Source organism: Bos indicus x Bos taurus, chromosome 7, assembly GCF_003369695.1.
Source record: "Bos indicus x Bos taurus breed Angus x Brahman F1 hybrid chromosome 7, Bos_hybrid_MaternalHap_v2.0, whole genome shotgun sequence".
Lineage (NCBI taxonomy): Eukaryota > Metazoa > Chordata > Mammalia > Artiodactyla > Bovidae > Bos > Bos indicus x Bos taurus.
The window spans coordinates 55426451-55450920 of record NC_040082.1 but is presented as its reverse complement, the minus strand read 5'-3'; the positions used below and the strand labels follow the sequence as shown (position 1 = coordinate 55450920).

Genomic DNA, 24470 nt, shown 5'->3' with positions numbered 1-24470 from the left:
AAACCAATGGTGGTAGTGGTGTAGTTGCTAAGTCATGTCCGACTCTTTGCGAGCTCAGGGACTGTAGCCAGCCAGGGTCCTCTGTCTGTAGGATTCTCCGGGCAAGAACACTGGAGTGGTTAGCCATTCCCCTCTCCAGGGGTCATCCTGACCCAGAGATCAAGCCTAGGTCTCCTGCACTGCAGACAGATTCTTTACCAACTTAGCTACCAGGGAAGCCCTAATAAACCAATATTGACACATTATCATTAACTGAAGTTCATAATTTATTCAGATTCCTTTAGTTTTTACCTAATGTCTTTTTTCTGTTCTAGGATTCCATCCAAGATACCATGTTATATATGGTTTTCTTATTTCCTGAGATTCGTCTTGGCTGATGTTTTTGTAATAATTAGACTGGGGTTGGGGGCTTTTGGGAGGAAAACCACAGAGGTAAAATGCTATTTTTATCATGTCATATCACAGGTTCATACTATTTTGTTGACATCACTTTTACTGTTGACCTTAGTCCTTTGAATTAGTGATTGTCAAGTTTCTTTACTATAAGTTTACTCTCTCACTCTTTCTTGTTTAATCTTTCTACACTATAGTCCTTGGAGAGAAGTCCTATGCCCACTCACACTTAAGGAGTGGAGTTATATTCCTCTTCAAGGGAATAATATATACTTAAATTATTTGGAATTCTTCCGCATGGGAGCTTTTTCTCTTTTTTCCTGTTTATTTCTTTATTCGGTTATTTATTTATGTTGTGGACATTTACTTTTATTTTGAGTTATAATGCAACTTTCTATTAAAACGTTATTTTGTTACTCAGTTGTTTTGGCTTTGGTCCTTTGGAACTCTTTCAGTGACTCCCATATTCCTTTGATATAAGTCTGTCTTTGTCAGTATTTTGTTTTTGTGGTTTTTTTTGGAGCACTTCATTATTTCTGTTACTATAAGATCTTCCAAGTTTATTTTGAATATTTCCTACCCTAGTCCTGGGATCAACCATTTCCCTGAGAAGCCCTGGTTTCTTTTATTGAATAATGGTATTAGCAATCAAAATCAGGTTGCTGGTGAACTCATTGCTTCTGAAGTGACATTGCTTCTAGTTTCTCTTATCTGACATAGCAAGGGCATAAATGTATGTTTACCAATCATGTAAATGTGTGTGTGTATTCAGTTTCTCAATCATGTCTGATTCTTTGCGACCCAATGGACTGTAGGCTGTCAGGATCCTCTGTCCATGGAATTTTCCAAGCAAGAATACTGCAGTGGGTTGCCATTTCCTCTTCCAGGGGATCTTCCCAACCCAGGGATGGAACACACATCTGCTTCTCCTGCATTGTGGGCAGATTCTTTACCACTGAGCCACACCAGGGAAGCCCAGCCATGTATATATACATAGGTATATCTATCTACCTACCTACCTACCTACCTGTCTATCTACCTATTATACAAGGAGATCCAACCAGTCCATTCTAAAGGAGATCAGTCCTGGGATTTCTTTGGAAGGAATGATGCTAAAGCTGAAACTCCAGTACTTTGGCCACCTCATGTGAAGAGTTGACTCATTAGAAAGACTCTGATGCTGGGAGGGATTGGGGGCAGGAGGAGAAGGAGACGACAGAGGATGAGATGGCTGGATGGCATCACTGACTTGAAGGACGTGAGTTTGAGTGAACTCCGGGAGTTGATGACGGACAGGGAGGCCTGGCGTGCTGCAGTTCGTGGGGTCGCAAAGAGTCGGACACGACTGAGTGACTGAACCGAACCTATTATACAGATAGTACAACTATCTGCATCTGTATTAAGCTATATAGGAGTTCTCGCTTCCTCCCCTTGTTTTTCTGTGAACACCCCCACCCCGCAACAGGAAGAAACTTGTTCCTGCTTTTTGCTATCCATTTACCTAGTTGTTCAATTCCAATGTGCATGCATAGCAATTTCAGAGTTGGTAACCTGTACCCTGTGGGGCACAACTTTACCAACCAGAAGACAGTGCTTATGTACAATTTCTTTCACATTTAGTTTTATGGACTCCATATATTTCCAGCATTACTTAGGTCAGCAACTTTTCCCTGCATCCTCTTCAGCGAGATTATTTCATACATTTGCAATGTCATCAGATTGATTTGGTTTCCACCTCTCCTTTAATGCATTTATTTTTCACATGTTTATTCTGGATGTTTTCTTTTGACCTATGTTCTAGTTTACTAACTTGCTCTTCAACTGAATTTATTGTACTATTAAAAACCTTCATTGGGTTCTTAATTTTGATTATTATAATTTTCAATTACATGTTTTTCCATTGATTCTTTTTAATAGTTTCCAGTCCCTGTCAAAATTCCTAATTATGTCTATCAATTCTTTTAACATATAGTCTGTATCTCATAACTTTATTACTTGGATCTCATGTGAGTTTCTTTATATTGTCTGTTTTTTTCCTCTTGGTTTGTTATTATTTTTTCTTATTTCTTCTTCTGCCTGGTTGATTTTTTTTTATTAATTCCTGCTTAATTTCAGTACTGTGCTGAATACTGGGAATTTCAGAGCAAATATGCATATTAATACAATCTTTGTCCCTGAGGCACTTACAACCTCATAAGGGAGATACAAATTAATTAAAGAATCAAACCAATCAGTGTGAAGTCATAACTGTGATAGATACTTTCACGGAGAGGACTGTGTTTCTATAGGAATGTAAAATAAGAGGATAGAAGATTTGATCTCATCATAGAGGTTAGGGAAAACATCCTCAAGAAGTGACAGTTGCTATGAGACTTAAGTATAGGAGTTGGTGAGATACATGAGGAAATAAGAGTATTCCAGGCCAAAGGACTACCATCTGCAAAAGTTCTGAGGTGACAGGGAGAATCACATGTTCAAAGACCTTAAAGAAATCCAGACGGTCTAGAAGGCAGAGGCAAGGAGGAAGTGGACCATCATATGGGGTTGAGAGACATGCAAGGTTCAGACCTTGCAGTGCTTTGTGGCAATGTTGAGGATTCTGGTCTTCATGCCAAGGACAGTGAGGGGGCCATTGAAGTGTTCAGAGAAATGATGTGATGATGAGGATGGTGTATCCCAGAGATCAAACGATGTTTGGGCAGACAGATGGCCCTCATTGGGCTTCATATCAGCTAGTTGGGATTTCCCAGGTGGCGCTAGTGGTAAAGAACTTGCCTGCCAAAGCAGGAGACATAAAAGACACAAGTTCAGTTCCTGGGTAAGGAAGATCCCCTGGAGGAGGGCATGGACACCCATTCCTGTATTCTTGCCTGGAGAATCCCATGGACAGAGGAGACTGGTGGGCTACAGTCCATGGGGTCACAAAGAGTTGGACACGACTGAAGCTACTTAACATGTTAATTGGTCTTATCAAACATTCTGACCATGCAAATCAGATTAAGTTGCTCTCCTAATTAAAACTATCCAATGGCTTCTCACTGCCTTTAGACTAAAATCTAAATTGCTTTTTTAAAACTGAATCTCCAAGACGCATCCTATATGTATTGCCTGACCAACCTACCTCATGATACCCTCCTCTTCACTCATTATGTTCCTTCTGTAGGGGACTTATTTCTATCTCTTGAATTTGCCAAAATTACTTCATTTTTAGGGACTTGCATTTGCTATTCTCTTTTTTCTGGAGTTTTCTTTCCACTTTTTCTTTTATACTACAGACTCGGTGATTTTTCCAGTTGTTGACCATGTGTTATTGCCTCAGGAAGTTCTTTTGTAATCATTATCATTTTATTTATAATACTTCTCATCCTCTGAAAGTATTCATGTATTTATTTACACATTCACTATTGTCATCCCACCCCCTACCCTACAAGGTATCTTATCTGATTAGTTTGTCACTATATTCCCAGCACCTAATACAACATCTGGCACATATTATGCAGTCAAGTGAGAAGAAAAGGAGGAGGTAGGGAGAAAAAAAAAACCAATCCTCTCTTTTAATCAAATAAAAAACGTTTATTACATATTATCTTCACAGTGTGGCTACAGTTTTTCCCCCGTTGATTAATATATATCATGTAATAGACCTTACAAATGGTAAAGTATTTTTTGTGGGTTTTTGTACTAAGAATACAAATTCAATAAGTCAGGCCATATCTATTGTACATATGAAAATAAGGCTCGTAGGGACTAGATAACTTCCTGGAGTTCACTCTGCTTTAAATGACAGTCTGACCTGACCTTGAATCCTTGTCTCTTGACTTTGAGTCTGCTGTTCTTCCCATGCTAGTTCTCTATAATACCGTAGGGACTGATATTGTCACAAGAAGGAGAATATAACTGAATGGGTCAGATAAAATTAGAAGTGGTTTTAAATTTTGCTGACTCGAGTCTTTGCCCATTTTTAGAATCACACTCAAATTTATTAATATCTTCTGGCTCTGGTATGTTTAAATAACTTTCTTTAATTTACATACCTATTTCTTAGACTGACCACTGGCAGTGTAACTGAGGATGTACCCAATCTCACTTAAAACCTACTCCTTAAAAAATTTTAAACTGATTATACAGTCTCTGGGGCTTTAGAATCTCTGAGAAGCCTGAATTAACAATGGGTTCCAATATGTTTACAAACTACAGTGCTTTTCACAGCATTCAGAGAAAGTGAGGGAGTTGTGAGCCATTTCCACCTGGGGATGTTTCCGGCACAGCCTTCTTTCTACTGAACTGTTTACTTCTTGGAACTAAGGTTAGATTTACATCTAGGGGATAGTTCTGGCACAGCTGTACAGAAGAGGAGTGCACGGGCTCTTTCTGCAATAATCTACTGCCATGTCAGCCTAGCCATGACAAGAGTGATGCACATTTAGCAGAGGCGGTGCTTCAAAGGGCAGGGAAAGTGCACTCCTCTCAGGGATTCTGTATCACTGAAGTCACACAATTGACATTTTGCTCTGAAATTCTCTGCCTTTACTCCCTTCACTTTTTTACTTTGCCTCTCGTTTGCTTTTCTTACTTCATTGTACTTGGAACTGTGTGTGTATTGGAGGGTAGGGCAGAGATGCAAAATCTTGCTTTAGTTCTAAGAAGTATATGGTTTAGTAGGAAGATATAGAGGGCCTCCCAGGTGGCTCGGTGGTGAAGAATCTGTCTGCCAGTGTAGGAGACTCAGGAGATGTGGGTTCGATCCCTGGGTCGGGAAGATCCCCTGGAGAAGGAAATGGCAACCCACTTCAGTATTCTTGCCTAAGAAATCTCATGGGCAGAGGAGCCTGGCAGGCTACAGTCCATAGGGTCACAAAGAGTCAGATACAAATGAGTGACTGAGCATGCATGCAGAAAGATATAGAACTTAGTTTTAAACAACTATAATGGAAATTAAAACTTGGGATAGATGTAACCTAGAATGTATGGTTAAAAACTTGCTTCCTAGAGTTAGGCTGACTTGGAGTTCAGTTTGAGACTGTATTATTGGGTTGTCCAAAAAGTTTGTTCAGGTTTTTCTGTACCATCTTAGGAAAAAAAAAAAAAAAAAAACTTCTTGGCCAATACAATACTTATAAGTTAGGTTGTTTTAGACAAAATACTTAGCCTTCCTAAGATTTGATTTTCTCATCTGGAAAATTGGGGTAACAATAACTATGTGTCATTTCACACAATTTCATTCATGATACATTTATGTAAATGGACTAATACAGTTCTTGGCATGTAGTAACTGCTTGATAAATGTTACCCTTTATCATTATTATATATCTGTATATAAATTTTAAATTGGTTTCAATTCCTTCTGCTCTTAGTGCATGACTGCATTTTGCATTAAGGAAATATCATTAGTACCGTTGGAAAAGGAAAAAGTACAGGGTGTGTGGGGAAGTGGCCAGTCTCAGTTTGGTCAGATTCTGTGATCTGTATAGTGAAGTCTTGAGATATAAGTGATGAATCAATGAGGGTCACTTAAGGTGAAGCTTGAAGAGTGTTGAGTGACAAATCTATATTTAAATCAACGTGTATGGGTAGGTAGTGAAGGACAGCATACTGTTTAAAAGGGAGTTCTGGAGTCAAAGTACTCAGGTTCACCCCCGCTCCACTGTTCTCTGCTGCATGATGTTGGGCTAATTAATATATAATTTCTATCTGCCTCAGTTTCCTCATGTTTAAAAATATTACTAATATCAAAGGCTTCTTGTGAACATGGTGAGATATTGCAAGTTCATTATTAGCTGAGAGCCTGGCAAAACACTAAATAAATAGTAGCTATTATTATTAGTGTTATTTTGACTGAACTGAGTAGTTGATTTGCAAGTAGCAGAAACAAAAGCCAGCCCTTTTAGTGTTATGTTCTAACTAAAATGGGCATGGTGATAAATTTTGAGTAAGACAGCCATTAAAAGTGGCATTTTAAAACCTCTTTTCCAATCCCCAAAGTTTTGGGTTTTCTCCAATAGTTTCCTGACCATTTATGCAGTCAATTTCTACGCATATGTGCATAGAAAAATTGCATATGTGCATATGCAATTTACATATACCAACATGTCATTGGCAGCTTATAATGTGTGAACTATCAATATAGTGTAGGTAGTAAATCTATTTCTGAAAGTTGTGTGTACATTAGCTTTTGTAAGTTGAAAATTTTAAGGAAAAAGAAGTGTTTATTCAGAAAAATGCTGTCATTAATTTATTTTTAAAATGTAAGAGACCAGTGCCCACCCCACTTATCATCTTTCTAAATCCAAGTATCCATATGCCGATTTATTTGGGTGGGCAAAGGCTGCATAAATACTTTCTAGTAAATAGCATTATGGAGAGAGCTACCTAAAGCCAAATCAGAGTTAATCTTGATTTTTTTCTTTTCTGTTTTCAGAAAATCTGCAAGTATTGCAACCTGCTATTATTAATTTTCGGTGTGTCAGTTTTCCTTAGGTGTCAACATTGGACAGGTGGCCTAATGCTTTCTGTGAAAACTTAAAGTAGATGAATAATAAATGGGAATGTCACTTCCTTAGAAAAACTAAAAGAGCCAAGAATTTTCACCTTTGATTAGTACAGGCTAGGGTGATAATTGGCACCTGCAGTCTCACAGGTGAATTTTTTTCACAGTGGGGTTCAACCTGATCACAAAGAATCATTCTACTGAGTTTCTTGGATTTTGGTGTGATTATGAGGCTCATGGCAGAAACCTTAATGGAACATTTTGCTGGAAAAGACATGCAAATAGATCATATTACAGTAGGCAAGTTTCAGGGCAAAGGCTGAGTGTCAGAAGTTTCATCCATCTGGAACTGTCTCTGCTGCTGCTGCTGCTAAGTTGCTTCAGTCATGTCCGACTCTGTGCGACCCCATAGACGGCAGCCCACCAGGCTCCCCTATCCCTGGGATTTTCCAGGCAAGAATACTGGAGTGGGTTGCCATTTCCTTCTCCAATGCATCAAAGTGAAAAGTGAAAGTGGAGTCGCTCAGTCGTGTCCGACTCTTCGCGATCCCATGGACTGCAGCCTACCAGGCTACTCCATCCATGGGATTTTCCAGGCAAGAGTACTGGAGTGGGGTGCCATTGCCTTCTCCCCGGAACTGTCTCTAACTCAGTGATTACAGCATGGAGACTGCAGCTGAAGGCAGGTTCTTTTTTTCTCATCTCCTTCTATCTTGTTTTTCTCCTCCCCCTTGCTCTTCCTCTTTTCCATCCTCACTAGGAGTTGATATCTCTACTATCAGGAATTCATTTGGTCAATGACACAGGGAACTCAGTAGGTAATTTCTATGACCTGTTGTTTAAAGCCAGCCATGTCCAGAGCTATATCTAAGTCTCTTAATAGAGTAGATTTAATAGTATTGTAATTTAGATGTATCAATTTGGGAAGGGATCCCAGTTTCATCCAGGATACTGTACGCTTGAAGATTCATGGTCATCTTGCTGTGTCTCGCACCAAACCCCCTTTCATTGTCATCCTTATCCCCAAGCCAGCATATTTTCTTCTCCTACCTTGCCATTTACAATTATTACATATTTACATACTATGTGATTATATATTACAGAAAGATATCCTATATATCACTTCTAGTTATGGAATATTGGAAGCTGGGTATCAGTAAACATTTTTTATTATGATAATCCTCAAATAGCTATAAAAATCGCGAGAGTAGTGTAATGCTCCCATTTCAGGGACTAGGATACTTCATGTGTTTGTGTATCCTCAGGAGCACCAGAATTGTGACTGGCACAGAGCACGTACTGTATACAAGTTTCCTCATCAAGGTGATTGTATATTCATCAAATTTATTTCTTTTTTAAAAAATAGGGAAGAAGTATATAATTTCAGTACTTGGAACCCTTCTTCCCTTTTTGAGGTGTTCAAAAATGAACTTCTTGCCTCCATGTGGCTATAGAAAATAACAGAATCTTTGTGTGTGTGTGTGTGTTTTTAAGAGGATCATGTGGTCATATTTTTGTAGTTTTCTCAAGACCTTATAGTTGATTGGAGAGAAACTTATAACAGGCTTTCTCCTATCCTAAAAAAGTTTCCCTTATTACAAGTTGAGATGGTGGCTCTTTGAAGGTACTTAACCTTGAGAGAGTAAATGCTTTTAAAAGAGAAGAAAATATACATCTACTGATACCAAATTAAATGCAAATGGAATCTGGAAGCTTGTTTTATACTTAGACCTTTAAAAACAGTTGTTTCATATAACAGTCCCTGTTTTAGTTTATCAGGGATTTAAAAAAGGATTGTTGTCAGATATGTTTTTTACTAAATCACCATTGATCCCACCTGGGACTTTGGAAAGAAGCAGGCAGTTGATTGTGGGCATCTCTAGGGTAACACCTGTTGTCTATGGATCTGTGTATCTAAGGCCTGGGTAGGTCTCTGGACAAAACCAATCTGGTTTGTAAATGCACATGCTAGCACTCAAAACATTATCTGGAGAGTGCTTTCCTTAAGATAAAGTGGGCAACTCAACCAGAACTCCTCCTTCCTTTTTGAATGTGTTGCTTCTTGCTCCAACTAATTTCTGACGTTGAAGGAAGAAACCAAATCACCTTTGACTCTGGAAAAAATGTAGTTCCTGGAGCTCAGAGTGAGTTCATTTCTCGAAGCATTTCATCTTGCTTCAGACAATCGAGGGACATATAAAATTATCAACATTTAGCAAAGAGGACAGCCTCAATCAATTAAGTGCTCTCTTTGGCAACACATACACTCAAACTTGAACTATATAGAGAAGGTTATCATGGCCCCTGCACAAGGATGACATGCAAATTTGTGAAGTGTTCCATATTTTGGGGGCTTCCTTGGTGGCTCAGATGGTAAAAAAAAATCTCTGCAATATAGGAGACCCAGGTTTGATCCCTAGGTTGGGAAGACCCCTTGAGAAGGGAATGGCTGTCCACCACAGTATTCTTGCCTGGAGAATTTCATGGACAGAGAAGCCTAGCAGGCTACAGTCCATGGGGTCACAAAGAGTCAGATATAACTGAGGACTAACGCTTTCACTTTTCAAACCAATCATAGAATTTTGAGCAAATAAAAACATTTGAGAATGTCTGACTCTCTTACAAATGGTAAAGTGGAGATTTGGAGAAATTAAGTGATTTAACTGAAGTCATACAGATAATTACTGGCAGAAGTATATTTCTAGAAGTAGGTTCCTGGCTCATTTATAATCACCCAGGGAGATAATAATACTGTATATTCCAGGCCTGTACTTCTTCCATCGTTTGCTTCCACAAATTGTACTGGGATGGTTTCAAACCTCCACTGGATAAAATGAGATTATGTTGCTATTGTCTGGGCTTGAATCCAGGCATATCACATCTAGATGCCCCCTTTCTCAAACTGTGTTCTTCACTGACCAAGAGTTACCTGTGAGGATAGGTACAGCATCATATGTACAGAAGAAAAAAGTGCAGTGGTGATTCTTTGAAAGGATACAAACATCATATTTTCCATTCTCTTCCTACTGTTTGGAATCTAAAGACAAAGAAAGTCTTTGATTACTCTAAGTGCTGTAGTCTTGATCAAAACAGTTGACTTCTACGGACCTCTTTTATCTCATTAAAAAAAAGTGATCAGGGAGATTGCAAAGTATTGTGCTAAGAGACAGATTGTCAGATTATCTGTTGGAGGTCAGTCTCTCTGGGGTTCTGCAAACAGGATCCTCTATAAGTTAGTTTTTAGGAACAGAATGTAAATTTACATCCATATGTTCATTATTACTTGTGTTGCATTAGGAAGGACAGTATCAGGGAAGACAAGCAACTGTGATCTCCAAAAATTTCCCAAGAGACCTTTTACTAGTGATACTCTGTCTACCTGACTTTCCCTTGGGATAGACAAAAAGTAACACCTTCTTAGCAACACTGCAAAAGCAACAAGAAGTCCTAAGAGGTTTAGTGGCCAAACTGGAAAGTTTTTGGTCTAAAGGAAAATCATAGTTTACTAGAATTTTAGGACTTTAAAACTACTGTCTGTGAAGAATATGAACCATTAATGGGATTATATATATTAGGTGAAACAGAAGCTCAGATAGTGTGATCAACCTCGTCCATAAAGAACTTGAGAAAGTGTTTATTGATAACTTAAAATCTCTAAGCTATTAAAAATCTTTCTGAGTGGGGAGTAGTGAAAGATCAGAATATACAAGGTGAACACTGTGGCAAAAATTTTGCCTTTTTAAGCATTATGCGCATTATGCGAAATGCTGGGCTTGATGAAGCCCAAGCTGGAATCAAGATGGCCAGGAGAAATATCAATAACCTCAGATATGCAGATGACACCATCCTTTTGGCAGAAAGTGAAGAAGAACTAAAGAGCCTCTTGATGAAATTGAAAGAGGAGAGTGAAAAAGTTGGCTTAAAGCTCAACATTCAGAAAACTAAGATCATGGCATCCGGTCCCATCACTTCATGGCAAATAGATGGGGAAACAATGGAAACAGTAAGACTTTATTTTCTTGGTCTCCAAAATCACTGCAGATGGTGACTGCAACCATGAAATTAAAAGATGCTTGCTCCTTGGAAGAAGCAAGCAATATGTAGACCATAATCACTAAGATTTTTTATATTATTTAATTCTACTTTATATTTCATATATATATATATATATATATATATATATATATATATATATATATCTCTGCATCCCTCCCAAATATGTTTTAGAGGGCAGAGGTGTCTGCATTACTTACCCCAATGTCCTCCAAAGCACGCTATTGAAATACTGAATTCAAGGAATTGTTTTTATTCTAAAACACGCCTGCCACCACCACCACAGTAGAGTAGCCTCGGTTTCAGATAATTGTAGGACAAAGTTTTTATAAATGTTTACGAATCATAAAACTAATCATTTTTAATCTGCAAACTAGGACCAGTTCAACTGAAGGCTTCCATGGTTAGTGAATCACTAAGACAAAATATTTGTTTCAAGTTTGAAAATCCTAAAATTGTTTCAAGCAACCATTTCCCTTTTCTTCATCTCTTGGAGTAATTAACAGAAGTTTAGGCATAGCTTCTTGTTAGACTCTTGGAGGTCAGATTATCATGGTGCAGTATTTGAGACCACCAACTTCACCTAGGATGCCCCAATATCGTGTTATCAGCCCCAGAAAGCTGGAAGACCTAGATAGCTAGGAGGTATTTAGATCATCTGTAACCACATTTTCCCTTGGACTCTGTGTACATCTCTCTTAATTCATTGGGCTATACTCCAGTGCTTCAATTTCACCAACATTTATGCTATTTGAGACTATTTATTTTTTTATGTATCAAACATAGGATATTTGCTGTGTGTCAGAAGACTCAATCTTATTTCCTAGATATAATAAAATATGTTAAATCAAGACACAGTGGCCAATGACATGGGAAGAACAGCTGTATGAATACAGTGTTCTAAGTATTTACACTTGCTAAGTCACTTCAGTCGTGTCCGACTCTGTGCGACCCCATAGACGGCAGCCCACCAGGCTCCCCCGTCCCTGGGATTCTCCAGGCAAGAACACTGGAGTGGGTTGCCATTTCCTTCTCCAATGCATGAAAGTGAAAAGTGAAAGCGAAGTCGCTCAGTCGAGTCCGACCCTCAGTGACCCCATGGACTGCAGCCTACCAGGCTCCTCTGTCCATGGGATTTTCTAGGCAAGAGTACTGGAGTGGGGTGCCATTGCCTTCTCCGTATTTATACTTAGACCTTTATAAAGTACCTACATACTGTAGTTCCTGCCCTCCCCCACAAAAAAACTTATAAATGAGTAGATAGGTGTTGTGATGGTTTGATCATAGGTATTTATCATGTTATTCAAGTGTTTGATGTATTTTTAAATGACTAACTTGAATAACATGATAAATACCTATGATCAAACCATGACAACATTTAAATGTACCATAAAAATTCATTTTATGGCAGAAAGTGAAGAACTAAAGAGCCTCTTGATGAAAGTGAAAGAGGAGAGTGAAAAAGTTGGCTTAAAGCTCAAAATTCAGAAAACTAAGATCATGGCATCCGGTCCCATCATTTCATGGCAAATAGATGGAGAAACAGTGGAAACAGTGGCTGACTTTATTTTTCTGGGCTCCAAAATCACTGTAGATGGTGACTGTAGCCATGAAATTAAAAGACATTCCTCGGAAGGAAATTTATGACAAAGCTAGACAGCCTATTAAAAGCAGAGACATTACTTTGCCAACAAGGGTCTGTCTAGTCAAAGCTATGGTTTTTCCAGTGGTCATGTATAGATGTGAGAGTTGGACTGTTAAGAAACTGAGCACTGAAGAATTGATGCTTTTGAACTATGGTGTTGGAGAAGACTCTTGGGAGTCCCTTGGACTGTAAAGAGATCCCACCAGTCCATCCTAAAGGAGATCAGTCCTGGGTGCTCCTTGGAAGGACTGATGTTGAAGCTGAAACTCCAGTACTTTGGCCACCTCATGCAAAGAGCTGACTCATTGGAAAAGACCCTGATGCTGGGAAAGATTAAAGGCGGGAGGAGAAGGGGATGACAGAGGATGAGATGGCTGGATGGCATCACTGACTCAATGGACATGAGTTTGAGTAAACTCTGGGAGTTGGTGATGGACAGGGAGGCCTGGCGTGCTGCAGTTCATGGGGTCTCAAAGAGTCAGACACGACTGAGCGACTGAACTGAACTGAACTGAAAAGTGCATTTGTGAACAGAGGCTAACAGCCCTTGTACTCAAGAACCTTTCATTCAGCTGGGAGCTTACAATATCTAGTGTGTTTAAAAGTATAACCAATGTATGCTGTGATTGAAATATTAGATAACACAAGAGATAATGCATAATTGTATACAGTTGCCATACAATTAAAATAGATCTTAAGTGCATTTGCACAAGTTCATAGGGGAAATAAATCACAATTATTAAAAGTCCTAGTGTCCTTCAGTCACTGACATATATTTTTCTTTTAGCTGTGCCATGCTGCATGCAGGATCTTAGTTCCCCAACCAGGCACTGAACCCATGACCCTGAAGTTGAAACATGGACACTTATCCACTGTACTGCCAGGGAAGTCCCCTGACACAATTAAGTCCCCTTTAATTCAAAGTGAGGGAAATAAGGAAACTACTCCTGTTTCTTGGATACTTATTATTTCCCAACTTTCTACTACTATACTGTACTTTTTTATACTTGGTCTCATTTCCTCTGTACAGCTCTATGAATTCAATGCTATTTTACCTATTTTAGAGATGAAGGAGTAGAAGCAAGATTAGTCACTTAACTACAGAGAGAGATGACTCTAAGTAAGCAGGGAAGCTGGACTCAAATCTAAGGCTGTCTCAAAGTTCCACTCTTTACCACCCCACACTTCTAACTGAAGACTTTTGGTGAGCTGTAGCAGGAGAAGGCAATGGCACCCCACTCCAGTACTCTTGCCTGGAAAATCCCATGGACAGAGGAGCCTGGTAGGCTGCAGTCCATGGGGTCACTAGGAGTTGAACACGACTGAGCGACTTCACTTTCACTTTTCACTTTCCTGCCTTGGAGAAGGAAATGGCAACCCACTCCAGTATCCTTGCCTAGAGAATACCAGGGACAGGGGAGCCTGGTGGGCTGCCGTCTATGGGGTTGCACAGAGTCGAACATGACTGAAGTGACTTAGCAGCAGGTTCTATGTATATCCTTTTGGGAACCGTCAATGGGTTAGTAGGCTAGACATGAACACAGATGCTGCCTGATCAATCTCAAATTGAGATGATCTTCTAAACAAATGGTATGTCATTTTCTTTCTTATAGTCACTGCAGGATTTTGATGCTGTTTCTAAATGTAGGGGATTCTGAGACAATTTACAGAACCAATAGCTGGAGGCAAAAATTCACCCATTTGCAGGCTGCTCTATATACCCTAAACCTGGCTGTTGGCATTGTGCTCAGTTAAGTGACTGAAAAATGGGTGTTTTAATGTCTTTGAATTCATCCTCTAAAGATTGCCTTCTTTTACAGAGAGAGAAAATATGTTTTCTTAGCATGTATGTTATAACATGCTTTGTACTCAGTGGCTGCTCTTTGATGTTGTCTGAGTAGATGATGGTGATGACACCCTGAGTTCCTTTCTTTCAGGTCAAGATGATCAGGCTCTTTTCCAACCAAACAGGACAAATAGGTGTCCTACCAAAAGCTAGAGAAAAACCTGCAGTCATTACTTATTTTGAAATAACATTCACTTATAATATCTTACTCTTTGGGCTTTCCTGGTTGCTCAGTGGTAAAGAATCTGCCTGTCAATGCAGGAGACATACATTTGATCCCTGGCTCAGGAAATTCCCCTGGAGAAGGAAATGACAACCCACTCCAGTATTCTTGCCTAGGATATCCCAAGGACAGAGAAACCTGGCGGGCTACAGTCCATGGGGTCACAAAGAGTCAGACATGACTGAGCAACTAAACAAGATCTTATTGTTTGTTTAGGATGCCTTGACCACAGGAATTTAGTGGTTCAACCATTTTCTGTCATGTCAACATATTCAATACTCTCTTGTCAAGGTGATGAATCTTAAGGTGGAGCAGGAGTTTACAATTCAGTCCCTGGGGACTTTGCACTCCATCTTTCCAGTCCATATGAAGTGATTGGCATCTATTCAGATAAATAGTTCAAAGGCTAAGTAAACTTTGGTACACAAGGGGAAATATCAGCGCCTAGTGGCCAGGAAGTATATTTGGCTCCATTCCATATACATAATTCATGTATCAGGAGATAAGAAATCCTGACTACTAAGGTTGGATGGGGGCAACCCCTGTGGCTCCACGTACAATATTCACACAACTGGAATCATAGATATGGTCCAGGATGCACCAGTGATCAGCTGGAGTGTGCTCTTGGATAGCATGCAGGGTTTGACCTGGAAAAATCTCATCTGTGCATTGCCTCTGAGCGTTTAGAAGGTAAGTTAAAAAAAAAAAAATCTCAGAGATATGACATGTAGAGAAGGAACATCATTATCTGTAGCCTTATGAGGGAAGAGTTTCCCCAGGACAAGTACCTAGATCCATTAAAAGGGGCAAGGAACTCAGTCCTCTTCCAGGGAGGGCAAGGTATAGAAGGCAGATAAGCCCTTCCTATTCCTGAGAGCAAGTAATACAATTGCTTATTGCCCACCTTCCACCCAAAGAAAACAAAGCTGTGAGATAAAAAAAAAAATGTAAGAAAGCTATATACTTTCATGGGCTCAACACAAGTATGTATTTGGTGTGGCATGTTGAAAAAGTGGTTGCCCTATTTTTTTTTTTTAAGGCTTAGCTTTTGCCTTGACAGTTTCACAATTAAAGCCTTATCTTTGAGTCTGTATTTACCTTGCTGAAAGAGATCATTATCCTCAGAAAATGTTCTATCCTATTAGTATTATTTCTTAAGTAACTATTAATACCATTTTTATGAACGGATATAATTAACTCAGAGATTGACAACTTTCTTTGAAATTCTCTTTTCTATTTCCTAAGCGTACTCTCATCTCTGACTGTACCTTGTAAACATCTGTCAGGAACTGATGAAATGACCTCATTTGGGTCCCAATCAGCTCAGCCACAAAGACTGTCACACTTGAGACCTGATATCACTGATGTAGGGTAAAAATGAACAAACTAAAAAAGCATTGTAAAGGTTAAACCTCCCAGGCAAATCAGCCCCCACCCAAAGATTCCCTTTACACAAAGCTGGGATTTTAGGAGAGAAATGTTGAAGGAAAATAATTATTAGAATAATAACTTATACGTGTGGTTGAAACACTTGATATCTTGAAAGCAGGGAGTTTTCTTAGAAGAAGATTAACTTGAAAAATGAATGTGCCAGAGGCTCCCTTTAAGTGTCCTCAAGCCTGCTTTCTCCCTCTCTGCTTCTGAGAAAGGGTCAAATTTGACCCAACATATTACCTTATTCTTTGTACCTCTTTGCAGAAATTCTTTCATCCAGAGGTTTCAAAGTGTTTTACAAATGTAAATTAACAAGCCTCATCACTTCTCTCTATAGAGATGGTTCATTTTAAGTAACACAGAAACTTACCTAAATGACTTACTCAAGGTCACCTGAGAAGTCCTTCGTGTAATCTGAAAGTGGATATTCAAAGTGTAAAAAATACCTCCCAGCCTCGCTGCAGATATAGATGCATTGCATCCCTTGGCAAGTACCATTGAAGGGATGAATAACCTTCTTCTTTAATCTTTACAGGGAGGCTTCTTCTAGTCGGCCTTTTCTCAGCCTCACAAAGAACCCACATACCTGGAAACGCAGACTTTAGCTCTCTTCTTTCCTAGCTCACTCAAAGCTGAGTGAGGACAGAACATGACTATTTTTTACAATCTTAATGAATTATTTTGATTCAGTAATTGACCATGTTTTCTTTCATGCCCCCAAACTTGTGTTAATCCAGACAACAAATATTTATTAGTTATTTTTTTTCCACTCACTGTGCCAGACCCAAAAACACACTACAGTTATGCTCCTCCCTTCATGAGGAAGATAGTAAACAGGAAACAGATACACCGAGTCAGTCCTGTAGATCAGGGAAGACTTCTGTAAGTGAATGACATGTGACCTGAGGCCTGGAGCATGAGAATGAGTTAGATTTTCAAAGAACAGGAGGAAGAGCACTCCAGGCAGAGGGAACAGCCAAAGTAAAGCCCAGAGCTCAAGTGGGAAAAAAATTGGCATATGGTAAGATGGCCAAAGCTTAGTGAGCTAGATTGAGACTAGCAGGAAATGTGGTTGTAGAGGAAGGGCAGAGCTTGTGGGTCCTGGGGAGCAGTGTGGATTTTATTCTGAGAACCATGATCAAACCATGAAAGGTTTTAAGCATGGTGTTAACATGATCTGATTCATGTTTTAGAACTAGTGAATTTTGGAGAATATCCTTCCTCAGCAAACATTTTTATCTGTCTTTACATAAGATTCACCAGGCAGGACAGGTTTTTCTCATGCCTTACACCCACTGAAAGAATATGAGCAGGAAATTGTATGTGTTCTTCTGTAATTCTTACCACACCAGTTCCCTAAATACTCAGGAATTCAACGTAAAACATTGTTTTATAAAGCAAAGACCTACCTCCTACTGTGGAGCTGATTCATCCAGTTTTTTCATCCCTGATTAGCTAGTCTTCTTGCCCTTCACACGGAGGAAACTGCAGTGTTCCTTTGATTTATCTGTCATCCTTCCCTGTGACCCCTAACAGCACATGGCACAGACCTCATCACTTTGTATCGACATTAAGTGGTCCTTTGCCCGGATTTTCTATTTGTGAGCTCTTTGAGGGCTGTGAACTATCTTACTCACATTTATATCCTCAGTTGTTGTCACAGAGGAAGGTCCAGAGTAGGTGCTCAGAAAATGATGAGCAGATGAATAAGCACCCATGGATTGTCACAAATCCGGACACACTGGAGTATAAAAGGCAATGTGATTGATGACTATGCTGGGGCAACAGTGGACTGGACCCCCACGGAACTGGAATGTGTGGCCATCTTGATGATCATTGTAATGAATTATGAGAAAAATTGTAAATTCTCTGATTCTGGAGGTCTTTTAGAAGGTACTATTCATTTGCCCAAGCTGGTTTAGACCAGTGGTTCTTAAAGCATAGGGGACATAATAGTGCAGGAAATGCCTATAGGTGGCAAGGGAATCAAGATTAATAATATTGATTCACACTGTCATAATTCCATTTTCAAATCAAATTAATTTCAATTTCATGGGTTTTGTTAAAATTCATGTATGACCTTTAGCATATATGCTACTGCTGCTAAGTCACTTCAGTCGTGTCCGACTCTGTGCGACCCCATAGATGGCAGCCCACCAGGCTCCTCCGTCCCTGGGATTCTCCAGGCAAGAACACTGGAGTGGGTTGCCATTTCCTTCTCCAATGCATGAAAGTGAAAAGTGAAATCGAAGTCGCTCAGTCGTGTCCGACTCTTAGCGACCCCATGGACTGCAGCCCACCAGGCTCCTCTGTCCATGGGATTTTCCAGGCAAGAGTACTGGAGTGGGGTGCTATTGCCTTCCCTGGTAGCTCAGGTGGTAAAGCGTCTGCCTACAATGCAGGAGACCCAGTTCAATCCCTGGGTCGGGCAGATCCCCTGGAGAAGGAAATGGCAACCCACTGCAGTATTCTTGCCTGGAGAATTCTATGGACTGAGGAGCCTGGTGGGCTATAGTCCATGGAGTCACAAAGAGTTGGACACTGCTGAGCAACTTCACCCACTCACTCACTCATATATATATATGTGTGTGTATATATATGTGTATATATATATATATAATTAAATCTTATATATTTTACTTCAAAAGATTTGTTAAAAAAGTTTTATATCCCAATCCTACCTGGTGAATGATCATAATTTGTGATGAAGGAAGGCATAGAAATAAATATAACTAACATAATATTAAATTCCAGCCAAATATTTTCTATTCAAAGGGTCTGATCCTGAGATTTGTTCACTTTTCATTAAAAAGACAAAAACAAAAAGAAAGATCAGCAGAGGTTTGAAGGAACCAAAGCTAAGCTAATGCTTAATGGAGAATTTCTCTTTTAAATAATTAGAAATGGTAAAGTTCCTATATATTCTATTACTATTTGTTATGCAGACATTCTAAAGTAAAATTGAAAGGTCATACATATATACATAAATGAAATCAATTAAAAAATTAATAAATATTAATATAAATATTAATTATTAAATATTAATATATATTAATAAATATGTACATATACTATTTATTTTTATACTCTTCTTCTCATTATAAGAATTGTGCATGCTTATTGTTGGAATATGATTCTGGAAAATACTTATAGCATAAAGCTGAAAATTAAAAACAGATGATCGCCATTTAAGAACAAATGCATTTAATACATGAGTTTTTTTTCTTTTATAAATATGGTGATTTTGACTCTCAAAATGTTCATACATGTGTAAATCTAAATTTACATAAGAAAAAAGGGTTATGGTTTCATTTATTAAAAACAATTAACAATAGAATGACTTTAAATATGACACCTTTCCTTTTAATTTGCTCAGGAATTCTCTAGCAGTCCAGGAGTTAGGCGCTTTCACTGCTGTGAACCTGGGTTCAATTGCTGTGGCCCGAGAACCAAGATCCCATAAGCCATGAGGCATGGCCAAAAAAAAGTTTAATTTGCTCAAAATTTATATACATTTAATATTGAGGACCATACTTATGAAGTAACTTTAGACACATTTTTACTAAATACAATTTCATAGTATTTTGGTCAGTTACAATGAGATGAATGAAGTTTCCTTTTGGAAATCGTGTATTTAAAACCCCACTTTTCTTACTTGTCAGAGATGTACAATTTCTGGCTCTTTACAGACTTACCTTCCTACTGTGGAGAAATAAAAGCATAGCAGATTGAATTGTGCTCTAATTTTTCAGTGAAAGGATACAACTTTAAATCTATTGCCATAGCAAACCAAGAGGTGTAGAGAGATAATAATCTACTTGTAAGAATGATATAGGTGTGGGAAATGTCTATATTTTTTTCCAAAGCAGAATATCAGCACTGTGCAATGTTATTACCTTAACTGCAGGCAGGCTAGATGGTTTAAAAAAACAGCAACAACAGCAAGTAGAACAATAACCATCCACACCAATGTGATAACCTGCTGTTCCACTGATGACAGCTACTGTTCCTCTCCCTCCCTAAAGAGTTCTCTATTCAGACAGAGAATGGCTCTGCCACCATTTGATTTCAATGTTATGGTGTGAAATTGGTATTACATGATCTTGTTATGGCACTTGGTCAGGAGATAATGCAATTAAGAAGATAACCCTTGGTCTTGGAACAACTCCTGTCCATTTCCACCAGCTCCACTCAACTTTAGTATAAATACTAATACATTTTAAGGACTGTAGTCTCCATGAAGACTAGGAATCCATGAAGTTGTCTTCCTGTGCTGAAAACACTTGTTGGTTCCTAGAAGGCTCTTGTTGGTTCCTAGAAGGCTCTTAAACGTGTTGAATGAGCTCTCATCATAATAGCTGCTGCTGCTGCTGCTAAATTGCTTCAGTTGTGTCTGACTCTGTGCGACCGCACAGACGGCAGCCCACTAGGCTCCCCGTCCCTGGTATTCTCCAGGCAAGAACACTGGAGTGGGTTGCCATTTCCTTCTCCAGTGCATAAAAGTGAAAAGTGAAAGTGAAGTTGCTCAGTCATGTCCGACTCTTTGTGACTCCATGGACTGAAGCTTCCCTGTCTTTCAATATCTCCCAGAGTTTGCTCAAACTCTTGTCCATTGAGGCAGTGATGCTAGCCAACTAACTATCTCATCCTCTGTTGCCTCCTTCTCTTCCTTCCCTCGATCTTTCCCAACATCAGGTTCTTTTCCAATGAATTGGCTCTTTGCATCAGGTAGCCAAGATGTATCAGGTGCTGTGATTTATTGTAATAATTCCAGTTCTCACAGACTCTAAATTGTAGTTGTTATTATCTGTATCGTCACATTGAAGAAACAAGTTCAGGAGTGTTAAGTTCATACAGGGATGGGAGTAGAAATTAAAGTTATCATAGATTTGTCTGATGCCAATATTTCAAGTGCTTCTCTGACAGAATGAAGAAGAGTTATATGGCCTCAAGAAGGGCTTCATATATGAAAAAGAAAACTCCAGTGGTACAGATTCAGATTTTTTTGTATGGCCTGATAATAGTGACATAAAAAAATCCATATATTAATATGTTTCTGAGACTGTGAAACAGATTTTTTTAATGAGTTGTCTCTAAAGGGTTGGGAGGAACTTTGGTGACTCATAGACATTATCAACACATTTAGGCTCTATTTATAAAACAACTATATATGTATATGCGTCCATTGTCTTAATCTTCTTTTTCCCACTGTCTAATGATGCTTCAGGCTTCTCTGGTGGCTCAGCTGGTAAAGAATCTGCCTGCCAATGCACGAGACTTTGGTTCAGTCCCTAGGTCAGGAAGATCCCGTGGACAAGGAAATGGCAACTCATTTCAATATTCTTGACTGGAAATTTTCATGGACAGAAGAGCCTGGTGGGTTACAGTTCATGGGGTCACAAAAGAGTTGGACATGACTTAGCAACAACAGCAATCTCTCTTCAGCAGTCTCTCAGACTGAGTGAGGTGGCAGAAGGGACACGGGCTCAGAGGGACACCCTGACTGGATGCCTTTTTCCTATCTTTTGCTTTTCTTTGGTGGCTGGGCTGCCTTTTGAGGCAAATGGGCAGCCATAGCCAAAGAATATCTGCAGAAGGGGACAGAGGGTGGCACCAAAACAGGCCTGCAGGAGATGAGGACATCAAAAAGATTTGTTCACCAGAGTTTGCAGTTTCCTGCAGCTTTATAAATAATTCACTTGGGTAATGTTTTATCAAAAACTGTACAATCGCCTCAAAACCCTGAGACTCTAATGGGCTTAAAAAAAATCTTAATAAAAGAACATCAAGGCTTTGACCTGACACCCTTCCCCATCTCAGTATTTTTTTTTTCTTCTTGGGGAAAAAAATCTGTAACACAAAAATGAATTTATTATAATTGCCCACCTAGTGTGTAAAATTTCAGCTTCAGTGTCATGCTTAATAGGCATTGTGCACAAAGCTCAAGCCCAGCTGAGCACTCAAGATTTCTAGTTGCCATTTCTTTTAATAGCCAGCAGTTGGATGCTCTGCTCATCTTTGGGAAGAAGTCATTGAATCAACTCTTTATTTAACCTCTTTGCTGACTTATATTCCCTGTCCTACAACAAAGATATTTTAGTCCATCTGCTCCTTATTAAGTATGAATTTCCCCCCTTGCATTTTCACCCACTGATTTATGTTTCTTGGCATACATGCTTTGTGTGTACTCATTGTAAAATCTATTTTTCTGGTCACAAGGTGAGCCACGCAAGAAAATAAGGATGATTCATGAAACTCCTCATCACTCCCAAGGAGAGATTCTAAGCATTTGCCAAAGATGGTGGGTTCTCCAAGAAGGATAAGGTTGACTTAGTGGTAAAAGTTGTGAGCTCTGGTCAGATGGCCTGGTTTGAATTTAAGCTACAGCACGTATGGGCTGTGTGACACTGAATACCTTCTTTAGGTCTTCTGTATCCCAATGTCCTTGCTTTTTAGTTGTAGATAATTGTTCCTGCCTAAGAAGGCAGGTGGTGGTTTTAGTCACTAAGTCATATCTGATTCTTGCAACATGAGGAGTATAGTCCTCCAGGCTCCTCTGTCCATGGGATTTCCCAGGCAAGAATACTGGAGCGGGTTGCCATTTCCTTCTCCAGGGAATCTTCCTGACAGGAATTGAACCCAGGACTCCTGCACTTCCGGCAGATTCTCTACCGACTGAGCTAAGACAGCAGAGAGGTAAGAAACTGTGGATTGTTTGTTGCAATAGAATTATGTGGATTGGCAAATTTATAAACACATTTTATAATTTCTGGAAGTACGTTCTTCTTCATATTTAGTTTTCCAATATTTCACAAGTCATGTTTAATAATATACCCAAAGTCCTTCTGTAAAGGGAAGATAAAGGAGGTTAAATCATGTTCAATAGTTAATATTTCAGGATTTTATCTTAAAATGATCTAGATACTCAGTGAATATCAATTATTTTATTTATCTCAATATAACTTTAAGTTTTTAAATTATCAAAAAGACTTTGGAAACTACTTAGACACACCATAAAGCATAATCATTATTGAAAAGTTTATAAACTTTTATTTATATCTGTTTAGTTCATTTGTTCTTAACAGTTATGTTTAGATTAGTCATGAAAATCTCACAAGACATTAAACAGCTAATTATCATCTTAAGTTATCTTTCTTGATGACAAATTCTCTATCAGAAGTAGCATGAGATTTTTTTTACTTTTAGTAAACTTAGGTATAATAAAAGCATTATATTTAATGCTGGTAACTCTAAAGATAAGCCTGTTTTAATTAAAACAATAAATAGCCTTTTATTTACCAAAGATTATCCTAGATCATATGAACTTGGAAAAAACTTCTATATTTCTGTGGGTAAACTTGATTTATACAATGCTTGTTTGTCTTTAAGCCAATTAAATAGAACTCTTTGCAAACTAATTTTGGTAATAGCATGTGAAGGTAGTAAAACATCAGATGTCTAGAACATATATACTTAGATATACATAAACAGATATATAGACAAAAAAAGATATATAGACACAAACAGAGGTTATTATCACTTTCATTTTAAGATTTTAGCCATGAGATGAGTATGATAGTGCGAAGTTCACTAGTTTTTAATAGAACAGTTGAACAAGAATTTTAAGATGTTTTATGGGCCTAGTTTTCAAAATAGCCTTTCCTTTTTTTTACCCTGGATAAAAATAACCTTGGTTCCTAGAGAAGACCAGGTAGAACACTTACATCTCAAAAGACCAGAGAAAGAATATAAGTTTCACCAAGAATAATTTTGTTTCATAATTCTAGATTTTTACAATTTCTACAAGCCTTCAGACATCCTGGAATGTGAAGTCAAGTGGGCCTTAGAAAGCATCACTACAAACAAAGCTAGTGGAGGTGATGGAATTCCAGTTGAGCTATTCCAAATCCTGAAAGATGATGCTGTGAAAGTGCTGCACTCAATATGCCAGCAAATTTGGAAAACTCAGCAGTGGCCACAGGACTGGAAAAGGTCAGTTTTCATTCCAATCCCAAAGAAAGGCAATGCCAAAGAGTGCTCAAACTACCACACAATTGCACTCATCTCACATGCTAGTAAAGTAATGCTCAAAATTCTCCAAGCCAGGCTTCAGCAATATGTGAACCGTGAACTTCCTGATGTTCAAGCTGGTTTTAGAAAAGGCAGAGGAACCAGAGATCAAGTTGCCAACATCCGCTGGATCATGGAAAAAGCAAGAGAGTTCCAGAAAAGCATCTATTTCTGCTTTCTTGACTATGCCAAAGCCTTTGACTGTGTGGATCACAATAAACTGTGGAAAATTCTGAAAGAGATGGGAATACCAGACCACCTGATCTGCCTCTTGAGAAATTTGTATGCAGGTCAGGAAGCAACAGTTAGAACTGGACAT

At 38.8% G+C, this 24470-nt stretch overlaps 1 protein-coding gene and 1 non-coding gene across 2 annotated transcripts in view; both read left to right on the top strand.

Annotated features, from left to right (window-relative positions):
• Positions 1 to 24470, top strand: part of KCTD16 (potassium channel tetramerization domain containing 16) — a 313774-nt gene that overhangs the window by 43188 nt on the left and 246116 nt on the right. The gene's annotated exons all lie outside the window — the stretch shown is intronic.
• LOC113896693 lies at positions 9123 to 9229 on the top strand. Its single transcript, XR_003512072.1, has one exon. It is a non-coding gene; the product is annotated as a U6 spliceosomal RNA (small nuclear RNA).